The following is a 6,052-nucleotide window of genomic DNA, read 5'->3' on the forward strand; positions in this document are numbered from 1 at the left end:
ACAAAGTTTGCTTCGTGCTTGCCCTCGTGATAACGTGTCTCAAAATCAAAAAATATGTATTTTGTGTGTGAGTTTTGTTTTCAATGGCTGGGATAAAACATTGGTGTACAACATCGCTCTCATTTAGGGCCTCGCCGCAGTGTGTACACTTTGGTGGCTTGCATTTATGCTGCGTTCTTGCCGCATTGTAGGTTTTACCACACTCTTCACAATATTTCACTTTGTCACACGGCGCTGCGTCGTGTTTAGAGTGAGGGTGTTTATGCTGATTATAGCAGTGTCTGGACTTGCAGATTCGTTTACACCCTGTACATTTTACAGTGGCCCCTGTGTGCATGTGACACTGTGTATAACAAACATTGCAGAGGTATTTACAAACGTGCTTAAACGGTTCTGTGTATGAACCGTAACAGTAGTCACACACATAGGTCCCGCCAAAGAAACCGGTTTTATTTACAATCAGGTAATAATGGTCATTGTGCAGGTACATCCACACAGTGCTGGCGTGTCCAGCGTCATGGGTTTTGTAACACTGCAGGTGTTTACGCCTGAACCATGGTGGAATACTACGATTTTTATGTTTAAGTGATGTTCAAATTTTGTGATATCAGAGAGCGACACCTTGTGGGTTTCATCAAATCCTACAGCGCTATGCAGTTGTTTAGCATACTGCATTTTATCAGTGGCAGACAAGCTTTCATTAACAAAATGGGCGAGACAAAGAGAGAAACAAAGACTGTTCTGAGACACGTCGTTTTCAGGGTTATACAGGTGCCTTCCCTTCTTAGATAAAATTTCATCATAAGGGGCGCTTCCTAGCCTCAGTCTAGAACCACCACCACTACTACCCGTGCCACGGTCACAACAAATTCAGATCATCATCTGTCAGCGACGTGTCATTACTCTGCACAACTTGAGAGACCACCTCCAAAAACTCGTCAGCGTTATATGCGTTGTCAGAGCTTAAAACAGCCTGCACATCGCTGGCTAGAGATGGTCCTCTCAAAACCACATTTAATACACTACCTGCAGGAGAGTCCTCTAAGGCTGCACCAATCACGCATGACAACCTCTCTCTAACACCGTCAATTGCCTGGGTGATGTTATCAAGACTAACGTCTCTGAAATCGACCCTCTGGCGAAATTCGGCAGCGTTGAATCTAGGTATGTCACGGACACGCAACTGTGCACCGCCTGTACTGGTAGATGGAACAGCAGGTGTTCCTTCTACCGGATTTCCTGCGCCGTGTTGACAGACCATAGAGTTACTCACAGAACCGACAGCAGCATGTTCAGCAGAGACCCCGCGATCACTCACATTCACACCAGAGACACTCACGGTCCCAGAACTGATAGCAGCATGCACAGCAGAGACCCCGCGATCACACACATTCACACCAGAGACACTCACGGCCCCAGAACTGATAGCAGCATGCTCAGCAGAGACCCCGCGATCACACACATTCACACCAGAGACACTCACGGCCCCAGAACTGATAGCAGCATGCACAGCAGAGACCCCGCGATCACACACATTCACACCAGAGACACTCACGGCCCCAGAACTGATAGCAGCAGCATGCTCAGCAGAGGCTCCATTATCACGCATACATTCACACGAGAGACACTCACAGTCCCAGAACTGACAGCAGCGGCATGGTGATGCTATATTATCGTTGTCACTGTTGTTATTATTAACACCGATTTCTACAATAACATCAGCATTAGATGTAGCGGGAGTAGCAGCAACACCAGAACCTGAACCGCAAGCGAGTGATGGTGATGACGCTGATGATGATGGGCATAAAATTCTGTCTCTTAAAAACAGTGCTGTTCTCTTCTCTATCCCCCGCATTCTTTTTATAATGTATCTGGACCAGCGCATAACACTGCTGTGGCTAGCCAGTACATCTGGTCCAGAGGGTGTGTTAAAACGTTCCCTAACTGTACCTGTCAAAGCACGCCGCCCCTCTGTAGTGCACTGGGACGAATCGACATTATCAGTAAAATGTGTGCTTTCGTCATCTGTGTCATAACGACCATCCCGACCTGGGTGCTCATTCGTTTTTAACATTTTCCTCGGTGGTGCCATTATCTACGTTTACTTAACAATGTGCTCCTGTTTTTCTATACAGTGCGTCTACTAAGTTATTTATTGATGTTGTGATTGTGTGCTGTAATTCAATTAAGGTGCCGACGCTCTGTTTAAGCAAATGTACCTGTGTATTAAGGGCTCTGTAGCGTCGCTCGTTAGTTTTAGTGCTCCTAATCAGGTTTCGCCGCTCGCTTGCCAGGAGGAGGTATCGCGTCTCGGCAAATCTTTTCTGACGCTGTTCGCGCCTGATTAGCCTAGCCTGATGCCTGCACCTGGTTTTGAGCAATGCGTTCTCTCTTGCTATAACAGCCACTGGGGTGGGAGAATCAGAGGGTGAGACAGGGTCGGTAATAGGCTGAGGAGGGGTAGGCGGCTGCTGGGTGGAGGGCGGGGACGTATGGCTCAATACACTCTCAACATCAGCATCAACAACTACACCTACACCTACTGGATGAGACAGGGGGTGAGGGATAGGCCGGGGAGGGCTGGAGGGATGGCTTGGATACGCATCAACAAACACTACACTCTCATCAACATCAACAACAACACCTACTGGAGGAGGCAGGGGAAAAGGGATAGGCTGAGGCGGGCTGGAGGCCTGGCCTGGATGTGCATCAATAAATGCTATGCTCTCCTCCTCACCGTTTTCAACAACAACGTCAGCAAAAACACTGGGAGGAGGATATGAAGCGGGTACAGGTGATAATGTCAGTAAGTCGGGTAAGTTACTGTGTCTGTAATCACCAGTACTGTCTAACAGATCATCAAAATCTGGAATATAGTCAGCACCTCTTAATAATGTGGGGATTGTGGGGAGATTCCCCACACACACCTCTCCCCGCTGCGGGAGCAGAAGCAGCACCAGTATCAGCAACGCCAGCCTTCACAGGTGTACTCGTAGAAAATAGATCTTTGCTTACTTCGTGCTGATGCTGTAGGCTGGTGTTCTGTGGTGGGAAGAGCGACTCCTGCTGACTCCACAAAGCCTCTGTAGATATTCCCTCGTGAAATAGCCGCCGGTGCGGAGGAGGAGGAGGAGATGGCCCGTGTTCCTCACTGATCGATGCCCTCTCACGCTGCTGGGCGTCCGCTGTTCCGCCGACTTCCTCTCGACCGTTAGGAAACGAGTTCACAGACTCCCCGACCTCCTCGAATGTGCCGTTGAAGCACTCCTCAACAGCCGTTGGAGCCGATTCTACACCGCCCGATCCTAGTGCGCTTCACCCGCAGATAATCCCTGGACAACCAGTAACGCAGCTACCGCGGCGCTTGTTTCTTGCGTGGCCGTCAGCTCAGGCGGTTGAGCACTGTTTATTAAAAAAAATACAACATTAACGTTATCATTATTATTAATATTATTATCATTATTAGGCTGCTATTATTATTATTATTATTATTATTAAATAACGACGTGTCTTACGTGAGAAATCCTTGTCCTGACGGTGTAACCCTCTGGAAATTTTCAGCCGGGTAGTCCTGGTGAATCGCCCAGGCACTGTTATGGGAAAAAAAACAAAACAAACAAAACGATATGTTAGCAGTATTCTGTATCCGACACATATTAACATAATATTCATATAAAGTAGCGTTAAAACATTGTGTCTTACGTGTTAAACCCGCTAGAAAACTGATTGAGGGTCTCAGTGGCCTGCGCTGTGCACTGTGGAGAAAGAGGAGGTAAAACAGATGTTTGCAATGATGCATAAGCATTCTCCCATTAATGATAAATAAAATATAAAATAAAACAGTCTTACGGTATAAAATCTCTAGCAGCAGCAGAGGCTGGAGGGTCTGTTCTGCGCCTTTTCAACGAAAGTGAGCGTCTTTGTGCTGCAGCTGGAAAGTAATACCATTTATTTAGCTTAGTAACACACTCTTTAAAATAATAATAATAAAATACATTCATTAGATCAAGATTTAAAACGAAAATACATTCGTTAGATTTAGAATTTAATAACAGTAATAATGAAAATAAGTAATCACACACAAGCACGCACACTACGAAATGATATGTTAACTTACGGCTGCTGCAGTGGGGTGCAGGGGCACGGTTTTCAACTCCGGAATCGTCAGCAGCTGTACCTAATGAGAAATACTTTTTTTTTTTTTGTAGTTGTTGTTTTTAGAATGTTTTTTCTGAGAAAAATTAAGTATCTAGAGAGCAATGTTATCCAATATAGTTTAGGCACGCTTACCGTTAATTGAGGCCATTGTCCGCAGTAAAAGCTGTAGAAACGGGTCCGCTGTGTTTCTCGCAACCTAGACTTTTTTTTTTAAAAAAGATCCTCTGCTTGTTTCACTGGGATTTTTATACATTTGGGTAAAACAATAAAACAAACACGACACACATCATAAAACCCTGATTGGTTGTTGGTCTAGCCTTGCTGTATGATTGGCTACTGTACTTTCTTCTCGTGTTTTGCCCGGACATGTCTGAACATTTATTACACCGAACAGATGCTGCACAGCAGGGGGGTCGTTGTAAAACATCCGTGCATTCTTAATTCCTCTGATCTCGGACATCCCGGCGCCATGCGCAGTGGTCTGGGCTAGGTGAAGTGTTGAATCAACACTTGTCGCTACTTTCCGGCGAGGTGACGAATCAACACCTGTCGACATTTTTTCCGGTGCAGGGGCGCAAGGAGGGGCTTTTGATTAGCCAATAGTTAGGGTTTCATTGGAACCAGCCCCCAGAAGGAGGCGCTATGTTTAACCAATGAGAGCAGGATTTCAGTATGACGGAGGGGCTTTTGATTAGCCAATAGTTAGGGTTTCATTGGAAACCAGCCCCCCAGAAGGAGGCGCTATGTTTAACCAATGAGAGCGGGATTTCATATGACGGTGGGGAGAGAACCGGAAGGGGGGGTGGGGTGGGGAGGGCGGGTGTAGGGGGTTCACGTGCACGCACGCACGCACGTCTCACGTGCACGCGCATTTCACATGCACGCGCAAAGCTGGTCCCCTTATACTACTAAGACAACCAACGCCACGTCTGGGATGCCTCACAAAGTTCCAACAGAAAGTCTAGCATGTTAGATTTTCTTTTTGTCATTCACAACTGCTCCCATCACAGCTGTCACTTTGACCAATAGAAAGGGGGGGGGGGCTATCGGCTGCTATAGACAACTGTATGTCAACAGCACCCCAGGGATTTTGTTATTTACGTGACAGCGCCTGAACGCAACACAGGCTCCGCTCCATAGACGTGTTCAGTGCCGTGCTGTAGGTTCTGGCCAGGCTCGGTTATAACTGTCTCATACTCGGGAAAATGCGGCCCGAGCCGCGCTCTAGCGTGCTCACCTGTGTGTGTGTGTGTGTGTGCGCGCGCACGCGCATCGGGGCCAAACTCCGCTGTGCGCGACACAGAGAGTAGAGAAGGATTGTAAACGCGCACCGTGTAGGGACAGAAATGACATGCCGTTGTGTAAATAAGATAAATAACATAAGGCAATTTAGTTTGTTTAATAAAAGGACAAAGTATAGACCTGTTCTATAGGAAAGGTAAACTTAAATGACTTCTGTTGTGATCTGGGGGGGGTCGCAATATAATGGTAGGGGAAACACTGCCCGGTGGAAAGTGATCACAGATGCAGTTGCGATGTATATTGCAAGAGATATGGTGCCTATATATACCATGGAAAAGCCAGGGTTAATTCACATGCTGAAAGCTTTGGACCCCAGGTATGTGCTACCAGGCCGCAAATATTTTTCTGAAAATTGATTTTAAGTAGAGGGGGAAAAAAATCGATTAAAATCGTGAATCTGATTTGTTGTGAAAAAATCAGAGATTTTTTTTTTTTTTAGGCCATATCGCCCAGCCCTAACATAAAGTGAGAAAATTTGAAAAATAGTGGCGAGGCTTTTACTCACCACAACTGTAAAGGGTGCCAGCTTCATTTGAAACAGACTACATTATAAACGGACAATTATTTATTATTCCCTCTGTATTTTTACATT

At 46.2% G+C, this 6,052-nt stretch overlaps 2 long non-coding RNA genes across 2 annotated transcripts; both read right to left on the reverse strand.

Annotated features, from left to right (window-relative positions):
• Positions 1–3,311: 3,311 nt before the first annotated feature.
• On the reverse strand, positions 3,312–3,717 carry LOC125888306 (uncharacterized). The gene is made up of 3 exons (XR_007449317.1): positions 3,703–3,717; positions 3,516–3,590; positions 3,312–3,402 (listed from the first exon to the last, which is right to left on the reverse strand). It is a non-coding gene; the product is annotated as an uncharacterized LOC125888306 (long non-coding RNA).
• A 15-nt stretch (positions 3,718–3,732) lies between these two features.
• LOC125888305 (uncharacterized) lies at positions 3,733–4,514 on the reverse strand. The gene is made up of 3 exons (XR_007449316.1): positions 4,118–4,514; positions 3,850–3,931; positions 3,733–3,755 (listed from the first exon to the last, which is right to left on the reverse strand). It is a non-coding gene; the product is annotated as an uncharacterized LOC125888305 (long non-coding RNA).
• Positions 4,515–6,052: the final 1,538 nt, after the last annotated feature.

Source organism: Epinephelus fuscoguttatus, linkage group LG5 (assembly GCF_011397635.1).
Source record: "Epinephelus fuscoguttatus linkage group LG5, E.fuscoguttatus.final_Chr_v1".
NCBI classification, from domain to species: Eukaryota; Metazoa; Chordata; class Actinopteri; order Perciformes; family Serranidae; genus Epinephelus; species Epinephelus fuscoguttatus.